The sequence below is a fragment of the Doryrhamphus excisus genome, chromosome 9 (genome assembly GCF_030265055.1).
Source record: "Doryrhamphus excisus isolate RoL2022-K1 chromosome 9, RoL_Dexc_1.0, whole genome shotgun sequence".
In the NCBI taxonomy this organism is placed as follows: Eukaryota; Metazoa; Chordata; class Actinopteri; order Syngnathiformes; family Syngnathidae; genus Doryrhamphus; species Doryrhamphus excisus.
This window is the reverse complement of record NC_080474.1, coordinates 8,710,385-8,725,271: the sequence shown is the minus strand read 5'-3', so window position 1 is coordinate 8,725,271 and position 14,887 is coordinate 8,710,385. Positions and strand designations below refer to the sequence as shown.

The following is a 14,887-nucleotide window of genomic DNA, read 5'->3' as shown; positions in this document are numbered from 1 at the left end:
GATATGGTTCATCTCTGAATAAAAAAACACTGCTGTTTTCATCATAGTTACACAGTACTTACAGACACAGTCTGCCATGCAGAAGAGTATTAGAAAGTGAGGCACAGATGGTATAGTTAAAAATAAATAACAGGATTTCAAAGAGGTAAAATATATATTTTACCTCTTACCTCTGAGTATGCTTTAGTGTGTGGTCTGAAAATTATGTTGAAATAGCATTTCATTTTCGGCAAATGCATCTTTGTTGGTCCATCCATCCATCCATCCATTTTCCTCCGCTTATCCGGGTCCGGGTCGCGGGGGCAGCAGTCTTAGTAGGGAAGCCCAGACTTCCTGATCCCCGGCCACCTCCTCCAGCTCCACCGGGAGGACACCAAGGCATTCCCAGGCCAGCTGTGAGACATAGTCCCTCCAGCGTGTCCTAGGTCTGCCCCGGGGCCTTTTCCCGGCTGGGCATGCCTGGAACACCTCACCAGGGAGGCGTCCGGGAGGCATCCGGACTAGATGCCCGAGCCACCTCAACTGACTCCTCTCGATGTGAAGGAGAAGCGGCTCTACTCTGAGCCCCTCCCGGATGACTGAGCTCCTCACCCTATCTCTTAGGGTGAGTCCAGCTACCCTACGGAGGAAACTGATTTCAGCTGCCTGTATCCGCGATCTCACTCTTTCGTTCATGACCCAAAGCTCATGACCATAGGTGAGGGTGGGAACATAGATCGACCGGTAAATTGAGAGCTTTGCCCTCCGGCTCAACTCTCTTTTCACCACGACGGTCCGGTACAGCGACCGCATTACTGCCGAGGCTACACCGATCCGTCTGTCGACCTCACGCTCCCACTTTCCCTCACTCGTGAACAAGACCCCGAGATACTTAAACTCCTCCACCTGGGGCAGGACCTCATTCCCAACCCGGAGGGAGCACTCCACCCTTTTCCGACTGAGAACCATGACCTCTGATTTGGAGGTACGAGTCTCATCCCAGCCGCTTCACACTCAGATGCAAACCGTCCCAGTAAACGCTGAAGGTCGCAGCCCGAAGAAGCCATAAGAACCACATCATCTGCAAATAGCAGAGATGAGATTCTAAGGCCCCCGAACTGGACTCCCTCAACGCCTTGGCTGCGCCTAGAAATTCTGTCCATGAAAATTGTGAACAGAATCGGTGACAAACGGCAGCCTTGGCAGAGGCCAACGTTTACCGGAAACAGGCTCGACTTACTACTGGCAATGCGAACCAGACCCCTGCCCCATTTGTACAAGGACCAGATAGCACGTAGTAGCGCACCACCAATTCCGTACTCCCGGAGCACCCCCCAAAGGACGCCACAAAGCACATGTAGCCTGGTTGGGCAAACTCCCGTGCACCCTCAAGCACCCTCGTGAGGGTGTAGAGCTGGTCCAGTGTTCCACGACCAGGACAAAAACCGCATTGGACCTCTTGTATCAGAGGTTCGACCAATGGTCGTACCCTTCTCTCCAGTACCCTGGAATAGACTTTCCCAGGGAGGCTGAGGAGTGTGATCCCCCTGTAGTTGGAACACACCCTCCGGTCACCCTTCTTGAAAAGGGGGACCACCGCCCCGGTCTGCCAATACAAAGGTACTGTTCCCGACTTCCACGCAATGTTGAAGAGACGTGTCAGCCAAGACAGTCCCTCAACATCCAGAGCCTTGAGGAATTCCACTGGTCCATTCATTCATTTTCTATCGCTTATTCTCATGAGGGTCACTGGGGGGGGGGGGGTGCTGGAGCCTATCCCAGCTGTCTTGGGGCGAGAGGCGGGGTACACCCTGGACTGGTGGCCTGCCAATCACAGGGCACATATAGACAAACAACCATTCACACCCACATTCATACCTATGGACAATTTGGAGTGGCCAATTAACGTAACATGTTTTTGGAATGGGGGAGGAAACCGGAGTACGCGGAGAAAGCCCACGCATGCACGGGGAGAACAAACTCCACACTCCGCCGAGTGTGGGATTGCACTCTGGTCTCCTAGCTGTGAGGCCTGCGTGGTAACCACTCTTCTGCTGTACAGCCTTTGTTAGTCCAGTCGCTGTTAAAAGTCCAAAAGTTAATAAGAGTTCTTCTTCTGTTGCTTCATTGTGTCGCGTACATCTCACTGGTGCCCCCTGCAGAAAGTATGGAGAAGCACTTCTCTACTTACACTTACATTATTTGGTTGATGTTTAGCAGGCTAAATGAAAAGCTTGGCTGGAGCAACATGGCCCACAGGCTGCCAGTTGAAGACCACTGTGCATACTGGTGTATGTAAAAGGGACTTTTACATTTTTGGCAAGATTGTGACCTCACAACAACAGCTAATTTAGCTAAGATCCCCCCTCCTGAACTGTGAAGTTTCCCCGCCCATGGACTTGGCAGCGCAGCCAAACACTAAGCAGAGCTGGAGTGGTGTTGGATGGAGCTCAAAGATTGAAGTCTGTAATGTGTTGACTTCAGGGCTAATCCCATTTCTTTCCCTCCAATGCAGAAATAAAAGTGCACACAAGGGCTGTAATTTTCAGGGTGAAACTTTTATTGTAATGTGCAAAATGCGCCAAGCTGCTGCCACAATTCTTGGCGTCTCTCTACCACTCCCTTACTCACTTTCTCGCTTGTCCCTTAAAGAGCCCACACACATGCTTTTGCAATTTTGGTCAATATAATGAGCCTGTTTGTAAAAGATGGATCAATACCAACAGTCTGTGGCAGTTGGGAAGTCTCTTCTTGGTCTCCGGCCAAAGGTATACGACTGGACTGCTGGACTGTAGTTGTCATGGTAACACAAAGCCTCCTCATGTTGGCATTCCCTGCCATTGAGGGTGACGAGTTGTTCATTTGCGTGGGAGCAGGACAGCTCCCCAAAACTGGCTGCTCCGAAAAGGGCGAGGGGGTTCTGTGTTTTTGTGACGACACCTGGGAAGTGCTTTAATGGAATCGAGTGTGGCTTTGGCAATCATTTTAAAAGGTGTAGCACAGAAACAACATTGCCTTTATTGTATCCTATTCTGTGCTATTCTCTGCAAAATGTCAATAATGAGATAATGAGAATCTAATGAGAATTGGTGTTTAAACCCCATGATAAAGAATGCAGTGGGCGATAAGGAAGTCAGGGGTTAAAGTTGGAAAGGAAAGGCCTGAAAAGAGTGTGTTGGATTGTGTCATTATAGAGGAATGTTAATATGATTAGTGAATGACTCTGACCTCTCTGTCTGGGACTTGTGCCTGGCTGGTCTGATGACTGCTGAGCATTCACAAACTAGAATGGAAGGTTGAAAACATGCAGCTGCCATATCCGAATACACATACACACACATATGCATGGATAAATACATATTTGAAAGCATGTCAGTAGGGCAGAGTGAGTCAACATGTCATCAATTATCAATTTTAAACATGTATGATCCCCTCTAATTAGCTGCCATTAAGTTTGCGTCAAAGTTGTTCAGTGGTTGGGTCACCCAATAAAACATTATTGATTGTTGGGCCTTGTTCCCATCTAACATACTGAAGAGGCATTCATTCCAGGGTTTTTGGATGGGATTTTTACAAATGTGACTCAAGCCTCATGTAGATGTAAATCTGATATGTATCCAATGTACTGCAGTCTGAACAGCCAGGTCACATGCTGTATATCTGACCTATATGTCATAGGTCGTACAAGACTTGGATAAAGTGCATCAGCTATGTAAGGCAAAGTTATTTTTGTTGTCCAAAATGTATATCCAAAAAGTCTTAGCAAGGCAGCTCATGTCAATGTCTCACCACTGCTGGCTTCAACATCTACCCACACGCTCCTCAGAGCAGACATAACACAGCAAGAGGCTTCCACAGCCAAAAATCCTAATCATCTTGTTAAGAAAATGTTGACTCTTTGAAAAGTCTTTGAAATTCTGTTTTGCCACCAGGTGGTCATTCTGCATTTTACTTCTGTTGTTTACTTCGGCTACCTGTTGTTGGACATTTATCAAATGGAGAAAAAAAAAACTTTGAACTGAAAGTGTTTTTTTTTTTTTTCACAAGTCTCATTGATAGTGTAATAAATACACAAAAATGAAACAATAAGGTAAAAAAAAATCCTTTTATTTATAGTATAACTTTGGAGTTAGCATCATTGCTTTGTTCCACAAGGTCAGGCTCTAACTGAAATGGAAGCAAACCAAATCAATTTTCCCCATGCAAATCAAATTCATCCATTGAACACAAAACACGTTCTTATAGTGGAGAATCGAACCCAGGTCTTCCCGATGTCCTGACTGTGGCCTACATGCTAACCACTCCACCACTGTGGAGTGTATATACGTATATATACACATTTGTTTTACCGTAGGTTATTTGTTAGCTTAGCTAAGCTTTGTCTCTTTACATTTTGCTTTTTTGCTCTACATGTCCCATTTGTGGTTTTTGTTGTTGTTGTTTTATACCATTTCTACAATGTGCCACAGGCCAATAAAAAAACCCTGACCTACACACCTAATCTAAAGTATACTGTTGCCAAGGTAAGTCGTCTACTTGCTAAAGTATTTTCCAAAAGTATTCCAAAAACTGGCTGCAGAAAAGCCAGCTTCCTTGCATATTCCAGACATCACAATGTTGACTTCCAATGAGAACATTTGTCTCCGACTGTGGACTGAAATGAAGATGTCACAATCGTGATTGAGAATTGAAGCCGGGCCTCTCACCTTCTCCTCACACTCATGCAGTCTATGTCCTCCCATCTGTGAGTTCAGATAAATCGAAGTCTCGCAAGGATTTCCATTGGCTGAGCTCCACACTAAGAGGGGAGCTAATTGGCCAGCTGGGGCCCAGTTGGTGGCGCAAACGGGGCATCGGCCAAGAGAGTGGTCAAGTGGCATGTCCCGGTCAGGCTGGCGGCTTCATTGAGCATTTGGCAGCAGCTCGTCTGAACAAAAGTTAAAATATTTTATAGAAGTAAAACGCTTTCTTTGTATAAATGAGCTACTCTGCCCTGTGGCCCAGGCTTTCAAGTGGAAGTTTAGCAGTGTGGCTGCTGTAGAAAAGTCATCACCCCCAATCTGTACATGTGTCGTCTTGTGCATTAATCTTATCAACAAAAGATAACCAGGATCCCCCTCGTAAGCTTGCATCATTTAAGCCCGCTAGATATTTCTCCATCATCTCCTATTTCACTTTTCCTATCATCCGCTATTTCCTTCAAGACTTGGCAATCCTTGCATTGACTCATTTTCTCAATTATAGCGGAGTCTTGACACAAGTCCATCCATCGAGCTAGCCATTATCCATACCACTTATTTTTATTACGCAAGGAGCTTGGACCTTTCCCAGCTGACCCTGCTCACACCATCACTCTGTTGCTTGGCATGCATATGGAGGAAGCTGGAGAACCTGCCAAAAAACAGGCAGAACATGTAAAGTCCAAAGCGAATGTCCTGACTGAGTGACTCTACCACTCTACCTCTGCCAAGCAACAATGGCACAAGGCAAGGTTTGAATTTTTGGAGGTTGGATTGGATGGAGGGGCTACACTGTGGACGAGCCGTTTGCACGTAGGCCACACAGCTAGGAGACCCGAGTTCGATTGCACCCTCGGCCATCTCTGTGTGGAGTTTGCATGTTCTCCCCCTGCATGCGTGGGTACCCCGGTTTCCTCCCCCATTCCAAAAACATGCTAGGTTAATTGGCCGCTCCAAATTGTCCATAGGTATGAATGTGGGTGCCCCAAGACAGCTGGGATAGGCTCCAGCAACCTTCGTGAGGATAAGCGGTAGAAAATTAATGAATGCATTGGATGGGTACTTTCTTATTGTGTTTGAAAATCGGGCCATCTGTCCTTCGTGGTGCCTTATTGTCCTTTTGTGATCTAAGATGGATGGTTATATCGAAATGCAGGAATCAACCTTGTAAATGTTGTTAAAATTAAGTTCTATTTCAGTTTTGAAAAGTATTGGTCTTTTCCTTGGGCGGGTAGCCCTTTTTTTCTACTATAGGTTAATCTATCCACCTTTACCATTTCATTAAGTAGCAGAGTGAGTTAATCTCGAGGAAATGAGAGGTGGAGGTTAGTCACCATGGATTAGTCGGGTCCCAGACTTCAAGTATGCCTTTCCCACCCGGGAGATAATCATAGCCAGGTTAGCCAGGAAATTAAGTGACTGACTTTCAGAGACCCTAAATCCCCGCCATGCTCTCCTCTTACCTTTCTGCCCCATTCCCACAACACTCCTTTTTTCACTTTTTCCCGACATCTGGAAATCCGAGCCCGAGCCAAATATAATGCTGCAAGACTACACTATATGATAGATGCTTATTTCCATACTACCGTATTTTACGCATCATAAGGAGCACTTATGTAAAAGCTTCATTTCCTCTTCCTTCGCCTTATAATCCGGTGTGCCTTATGTGCACTGAGTTTGATTTTTAAAAATGTTTTTCTCAAGTGCTGGCAATATTGAGGACTTCAAATATTATAATGTCTGGTTACATTTTATGCTTTTTTTCTATGGGCTGTAACTGTGCCCGGCCTGGGTTTAGCCAGCCCCTTGTTGCGCCCTGGGCACGAACCAGGGTCTGCAGAATGTCCCCTGTTTTTCCCTGGTCTGACAGCATAGCAGATAAAAAAAAAAAACATTAAGCAAAGAGGTCAATACTATGCAGGAAACAGAAAGTATTAAAAAATATGAGCGAAAGAAACGGACACCATTACTTTACCCGGCCGAAGGCAATCATCTAAAAAGTAAGAGAGGGATGAAGTGTCGCTTCCATCATATTACTTGGCTGTCTTTGTGATAAGGTAGGCACCTGCTCCCTTTTCTATATGTAAAAAAATAAAAACTCCACCACCATGGTGGTTTTATGTTTGGGTTTGGGTTCTGTCCTTGGTCTTGTGTTCTCTTGCGTTTCTTTGTGTGGCTGCTGGCTATAGGGCATATTCTTCCAAAACCAAATTACTCAATTCAATAATTATTTGATATCTAAAAATGATTTGCTTCCCATGCATGCATGGGTTTTCTCCGGGTACTCCGGTTTCCTCCCCCATTCCAAAAACATGCTAGGTTAATTGGCCACTCTAAATTGTCCAAAGGTATGAATGTGAGTGTGAATGGTTGTTTGTCTATATGTGCCCTGTGATTGGCTGGCCACCAGTCCAGGGTGTACCCCGCCTCTCTCCCCAAGACAGCTGGGATAGGCTGTGTCCAACCATCATTATTGTTATGACTGCCATGAATGTTTTGTGAGTGCGAGGTTTAATTGACCACGATTTTTGTGTTTTTAATGACGTGGCAGTTGTTGAACACTAAAAAAAACATAACTTTTGAGCGTGTCTAAACTTTGAATTTGAATTGCAGTTTTTAATCAGCAGGTGTCATATTCCTGTGTATACTGACTGCACACGTTACTGCACATCTTGTGAAATAAAGAGTCTTAGAACACACATAAAAATCCAACAATGAGTTTACTAGCTGACAGTATTTTTCTACCTAAGATGCTCATTCTTGCTGCCTCAGCTCTCTCTTCCATCATTCCTATATCTTTTAATTGTCTGCCCTTAAACTTCTACCTCTCCCGTACTTCCCGCTTTACTCCAACTCTCCCAATTTTCCTTGGAATTCACCTCTCTTTGTTCCCCTAATCCTCAAAGGGGGACTTTTTGAATTTGAGAAGTTTGGGGTGAGAAGGAGAGACAGACAGCGACAGCCACAATCATGGGTGCCCATTGCTCAGTGGGGGGTAGACGAACAGGGATATACTATCTGGGTGGCAGGGAGGAAGCTTAGAGAAAAGTAAATTATCTTTCTTCGCTTTAACTGCACCTCTTTCCTGATCCTCCTCTCTATACGGCTATATATTCCAGCATCACCTCTGACTTGCTTTCTTTCTCTCCTCTTATCAACTTCCCACCTTGTGCTTTCAAGGACACCCTCAGCTGTTAAGAACACTATGGGTTGGAAACATCTGTGTGTATGTTTGAGCCCTAAACGTATGTGTTAGTTAATAGAGATGCATCCTTCATATCATGGCATGTGTATTAGGTAAGGTGTGTTGTGCTCATTTTTCAACAGGATTTGCAGCAGAGACTAATCCTATCTGCTGTGCTATCGCCTTACCTAGCTACCATTTACCCCCCCCCCCCTTTCCTCTCCATCTGCTGTCTCCACACTTTACTTTCATTGGTTTCTTTCTAAATATTTATTTTTGTGGATACAGTGGTTCCCTAACTTTTTACACCCACGGACCCCTTCAGTCATTTGACCTGAAGCCATGTACCTCCTACTCCTGCACACTTCGAAAACATCAAATTCATAAAAATGTGTAAATATCACATACTTTGGTGTGCATGTGTGGGTGTGATTGCTGTGATTTGCAAGAATCGCTGACAGCAGTTTGCTAATTTTGATCCTGCTTGTTGAGTATGAAGTGTCCATGATCTGACTGGAATCTTTCCATGGTGTCCCAACTCTGAAAGAACCACCAACCCCCTTTTTAATGGTATCTGAAATAAAAATAAAACCAACCAACAGTAAAGCCTCATTTTGCGGGAATCTCCACTCACAGTGCCAGGTTTTCAGCGCTAGGTCCGTGCAGGGATGAATTGGAACGCCAATATAAATGAAATCTTCAAGATGAAACACTCCCAATGCACGAAGTAATCATTCAGACTTACTTATTGGTTGATATGATGCACACAGAGCAAGGAACAACATGATCTCTCTCCTTCCTGCTGTGTCTCCTTGCACTGTGAGGAGACTTGTAATTTTTGAGTGTTAGGTGCTAATTGGATATTTTTTTTTCTCCATGGCAATTGAAGAACCCCACTTTGGGAACCACTGCAGCAGACTAAACATGTCCCACCTTTTGCCACATTTTTTGAAATGCATGAAAATGTTTTTCTTTGGAAAACAAAGACATTTGCAAGTGATCCCAAACTTTTGAGCGGTATTGTGTACATACATACACATATATATATTCCATTTCACAAACAATGAAAATGAATCAGATGATTTTCAAAGAAGTATCTACATTTTTGCATAGAAGCCTACTATCAACAACTGTCAGTCCTCTGCATCATTCTCCCGGTATGGCTGCTAATCCAAGTTCATCATTTTATAAGGCTAATAGATTATTAGAAAACCCATCTAAAAATCTCTTACTATGCTGTTAACTACTCCCTTCAAAAGCAGCACAAACTGGGTCTAACAAGGACAGAAAAACGATGCACAACTGTGGTATGTACACCCTTCCTTCATGCTGTCACCAAATAATCAGAGCTCTATTTATCCCATACGTTTAGACCGCTACATTTGAAAGACAGGATACATTTTTTGAGCGTCAACTTACATAACAGTCATTCTTCCATCTTCCTTTCTGAGGACGTACGCGTTCACTAAACTATGTTGTTGTATTACACTGTGTTTTTATGCACCAAGTGTCCTTTCATTGGGCTCTCATTGAAAATGTTTCACAAGATTTTGCCTATTTTGGAACGAATTCATGAAAAAAAAAACAAGGTACTGCTGGATGTGAAAATGGAACCTGGAACTATTCTATGTGCAACATCAGACACTGCTGTTATTTATGTTACTCATATTTATGCATTGCATATTCCTTGATGCTCCTCCATTTGTACCATTGTTTCTTTTGTTTTGGTCGACTTGTTGGCGCTTCCGAGGGAGGGAAAAATTGGAAACAATGTACTAAAAACAAGCCGACCAATCACAGCTCTGCGGTCCACATCAGCGTTGACGTGGGAACATATTTTAGCCTTTAGTCTCATCATGGGTTCCTCTCTCCTACAGACCTGCTCTTCGTAAACACTGATATGCTTTGCATTAAGTAGTATTAATTGTATTCACCAGAGACTCTCCAGGCTGCGTGCTTTAGGAGAAATTGACCTTCTCTTGCCTTAATTGTACCACAAGCTGAACTGCTGTGACATTTAACTGTGCTCAAGTCTCAACTCTTAGCCAGCCATCTATTTGAGAGCTTCGCTGACATTTCGGTCAGAGGACATTTGTGAATAAACATGTCTACCGTTTCTCCAACATTGTAAACAATCAAAAGAAAAATCTAGATTTTCTGTTCAAATGAGTTATTCTCCATCTTTTTTTTTTGCCTCTTTCTTGTTTATCGGAGAGACAAATTTTTGTTACACTCCATCCTCTCTCTCTTTGGCCTGCCAGTCCCACATTGTCTCTCTAAGTGAGATTTTACAGTCCAATAGTGCAAAGTGATCTTAATGGTGTAGTCTGCCCAGATTTCACAAACTTGGTGATCAATAGCTCAGACTCAGCAATCACTTTGCCAGGTGCTGAGACTTCTGGTTTGAAAAGCCCACTCATAGCCTTCACTTTGCTGGGTAACCATGCATGAAAACTCCACCCACATCAAGACATTTCACGGGCGCTCTCACATACTCGACTCGACATTACGCTACAAGCAATGTTGCAACTTTTTGTCTATTTTGAACACAAGACTCGCTCCCCCTCCCAGCCAAGTTCAGGCCTTTAGCCTGGTCATCAGGCCAGTGCAACAACCACATCTGTTTTCACCTCCGCCTCCTTCGGAAGCAGTGAGTAGTAGTACGCGGCTCCCCTGTTGTGCAGGCCGCTGGGTCATCTCGACTCGACACTGGAGAAGGTGTTTCTCCAAGCCATCTCTACACAAGCCACACTGCTTCCCTATTGTAACGCCAGTCACAACTTATGAGCATACTGTATATTAACTTGTGTTCACCAAACTGCATGTTTTGAGGAGTTCTACAAAAGTTTATTATCTTGCACGGTTGCCATGTTGTTACGTCAGCATATCTGTGAGGTATACAAAATGTGCATGTACAATGGTGGGGAAAAGTGATTGCCCCCTAAACCTAATAACTGGTCGGGCCACTCACAGCAGCAACAACTACAATCAAGCGTTTGCGATAACTTTTAATGAGTCTCTTACAGCGCTGTGGAGGAATTTTGGCCCACTCATCTTGGCAGAATTGTTGTCATTTAGCTAAATTTGAGGGCTTTCCAACATGAAGCACCTTTTTAAGGTCATTCTGCAACATCTCAATAGTAGGGATGACACCATTTACTCGTTGTAATGAGTATCCGGCTCATCCCCATTGTCCATAGGTATGAATGTGGGTGGGAATGGTTGTTTGTCTATATGTGCCCTGTGATTGGCTGGCCACCAGTCCAGGGTGTATCCCACCTCTCACCCGAAGACAGCTGGGGTAGGCTCCAGCATACCCGCGACCTCATGAGGATAAGGGACATAGAAAACGGATGGATGGATTTTGTGTTCAGTTGTGCAGTCATTGAGGAATGCCTATTTTTGGACAAGAAAATAAAAAATATTAAAATTTTCGCAGCCATGAATGCTAAATTATGAAAGTGCAGCAATATAGTATTTATGCTTGAATTTTGGATTGTAATGGATTGTGTCCAAGTGGTGCAATGACAGCATTGTAAATAAATTAAACATTGCTCATTAAATGCAGACACTTTTATATACTTAGTCCACCATACTACTAATAGGGACGTTTATTTTGTATTTATTTTTTTTGCAGTCTAGCGCAGACGGTTGAAGGAAGTTGTTTAGGGATTGCCATTTTGGAGTTACTTGTGGATTCAGCCAGAAAAGTAGATTATGAAATCGCACGCTTAATGCCAAGGATTATTACATGGATATTTTTTGCCAGGATTCAATATTTTTGTCGGTAGGAGTGAAATCATCTGGCTTTAACGTGTAGGCTGGAGTCAATTTAAGTCAGCCTAAACTGCTAGCTAACAGAACAACATGACTAATGCAGATTGCCGGGAGAACCTGTCTTCTTATCTTTGCATCAATGGGAAGGAAGGATTCAAATTCAAGTTCAGAAGGAGGGAAGGACATTAAAAACAGGAAAGTGCCTGAGCGGGTGGGGTTAAAATATGGTTACTTCTTTATATTTACACAGACCAACAAACAACTGTGTGTCTAGGGAAGGTTGCACAGTCGAGGGGTGGGGAGGGGGCTGTGTTTCTTTATCATTTGTCGTCAGAAGAGCGGAGACATAAATAAAAGGAGAGACAAATAAATGTTGAACCATACACCCTGGGATAAGGGCAGATGAATGGAGAGAAGTAGTAAGTGGTGTGCCTCAGGGCTACATTATGGTGTGCATGAGAATCATACAGATCCTAATTACGAATGTCTGTAGAGGATGGGTGTTTGCAGTACTCAAAGGATGCTAGTATTTCACTTAAGTAGACCAGGAGGAGAGTCCAGTGGGGTGTTGAAAAAGGGAGGAAGAAGATGAAGGACTGCTGAAGAGGACCAAAAGAGCTGAAAGGCAGCAATGCCTTACATTTTTGCTAAGTGCTCTAAGTGAGGCGGTGTGCATCAGCCGCTACTTCATGTCTGAAGACTGTGTGGCCAGAAATGTGAAGATTTTGTTAAAAGAGAATTGAAGCTTTCTTCATGTGCGTGTCTGTGTCCACACTCGTCTGCTCACTATGCTGTAAATGTTGTCACCGGACCATTTACTCTAGCAGTGCTACGCTCCAGCCTCAGCCTCCTGTGACAAGAAAGAGACAGACTAAGCGTGAGGTTTGGAAAAACAGTAAGCTTGTGTATAGGTTGTCCCACACTAGCTTGGTTGTCATATTGTTTGCCCTGCACGGCGCTCCTGTCAGCTTGGTGAATGCTAAGTCTGTGATCAACTAACATCCTGGTTTTCCTCTGACACACAGACACACTTTTTTCCCCACACCACCACCATACACAATGTGGACAAAAGTAGTGGGACTCCTACAGTGCAGGAAGATGAATGAAAATATAGAGTTTGTTGGAGCCATGGAAAAATGTAAACGCAACCCTTTTCCTTTTGCTCCCATCGTTCATAAGGTGGACTAAAAGAAAGAAGACAAAAGGCCTACTTCTGCAGGTGTCGAGCTCTGTTAGTCCACTAGAGATAATTTATCCACCTCACGGGTGTGGCATATCACGATGCTGATAGACAGCATGATGACTGCACAGCTGCGCCTTAGGCTGGCCACAATAAAAGGACACTCCAAAATATGCAGCAGTTATGGAATTTGCTCGTCTGAGTGACTGGTCTCCGACAATCTTGGAGGTGGAGATGCCAGATGCGGGGATCCTGTACACGTGGTCTGCGGTTGTGAGGCCGGTTAGATGTACTGCCAAATTCTTTAAAACGCCTTTGGAGACAGCTTATGGAGGATAAATGAACATTCAATCCTCTGGTGGATATTCCTGCAGTTAGCATGCTGGTACAGGTTATAGAGTGGTCATCCCCCAACCTGAAGGTTGCGAGTTCGATCCTCATCAGATCCTACATGCTGGTCGACATGCAAAAACACCCTGAGAAACGCATCTGATATGTTGACTTTCAAGCTGGGTTCCAGAGCTTCTTTGTTTTTGTTTTTTTGTTGTTTTTTTTCACATCACTGCATTGTCCGTACAGCCGACGTGTCTTTCCTACGTTTTGCTGGTGTCAGGTTTTGCCCTGGAAATGAGAGGAATGAAGATTAGCCGCAGTAAGTCGGAGTATATGTGTGTAAATGAGCGGGACCCAAGCGGAAGAGACAGGTTACAGGGAGAAGAGATACATAAGGTGGAGAATTTGAAGTAGCTGATTTCAACAGTCCAGAACAATGGAGATCGTGAAAAGGAGGTGAAGAAGCGTGTGCAAAGCAGGATGGAACGGGTGGAGAAAAGTGTCAAGCCCAAAGACAAAGAAGAAGAAGTTAAATCACAAAGCTGAAATGCTTTTTTTCTTGAAGTATATATACGTAACTCCTCATATCTACATGTATTGGTTTACAAATGATCAAAGTGTCCCTTCCATCACTTAATTTTTCATGATGTGCTCTCCGTGGAAAATGTTTGGCCACGCCTGAGTTAGGGTTACGTATGTGGTTGTGGACCCAGACAAATTCACAAACATATTAAAACGTAATCACTTCAGTAATAACCCTGTCGCCCTTAGCAATATGGGGGTTCCATTCAGATAGCGCTAGCCAGTCAGGCATTTCAATTAACAATGTGATTGATTCAGTGAGCAATCCAAAAGAACCTCCTCTTCTCCTCCAGTGTTCCTGTGGGATGTCTTGACATTAGAAGTAAAGCGTATTAGCCACTTTATCTTTTTTAAGAACACAGGATCAAGCCTTTGCTCGCCCCCGTCTGTAACACCTGACTGTCGTTTAACTTCTCTTCGCTTTTCTCCCTGATCCTGTGCATTCATTATCTATCACCCTTAATCACCCCCTCGCCTTTGTTGGATGTAGTCACCCAACCTTTTCCATTTTCTCACCCCTTGAGCTATCTTGTTTAAATCATATTGTTAACGTTCCCATCACCCCCCCACCCCCCATTCTGTGAGAACCTTCTTTTCCCCATTCTCTACCTCCTTTTGTAATCCACCTCTCCCGTCTTCCTCGCTATTTCCTTCTCGCTCGGCAGCTGCAATTATATCCCTTCTATGTATTTCACCTGATCTAGCTCATTTAGCTCATTCATGCTATCGCTCCCTTTTACCTTTCTTCTCCAACTAATACCCTTTCATTCATTCACACCACATCTCTATTCTCGCCTAATATCCCACATGTCTGTCTACCTGAGATATTAGAGCTATAAAGGCAGGTGGTCCAAGGAAAGCAGGCCCAGCAAATGTATTTTATATCCTTCCTGGCATCATTCCCTTGAATACAGAGTGAGGGGAGAGAACGTGTGTGATATCTCCTGCTTGAACCGTTTATGATGACAGGATTACCTTTCATCGAAAAGAGGAGATCCTAGTTTTCTGTAACACTTTGACGTCCATGTTTGGTGTTCTGGTGTGGATTTAAGTTATTATTACTATTTATATCAGTGTGTGTAAACATGGGAGAGTATATATTTATTTGCATGT

The 14,887-nt window shown here is 44.0% G+C and overlaps 1 protein-coding gene across 3 annotated transcripts in view; it reads left to right on the top strand.

Annotated features, from left to right (window-relative positions):
* Positions 1-14,887, top strand: part of pard3bb (par-3 family cell polarity regulator beta b) — a 133,772-nt gene that overhangs the window by 94,318 nt on the left and 24,567 nt on the right. The gene's annotated exons all lie outside the window — the stretch shown is intronic.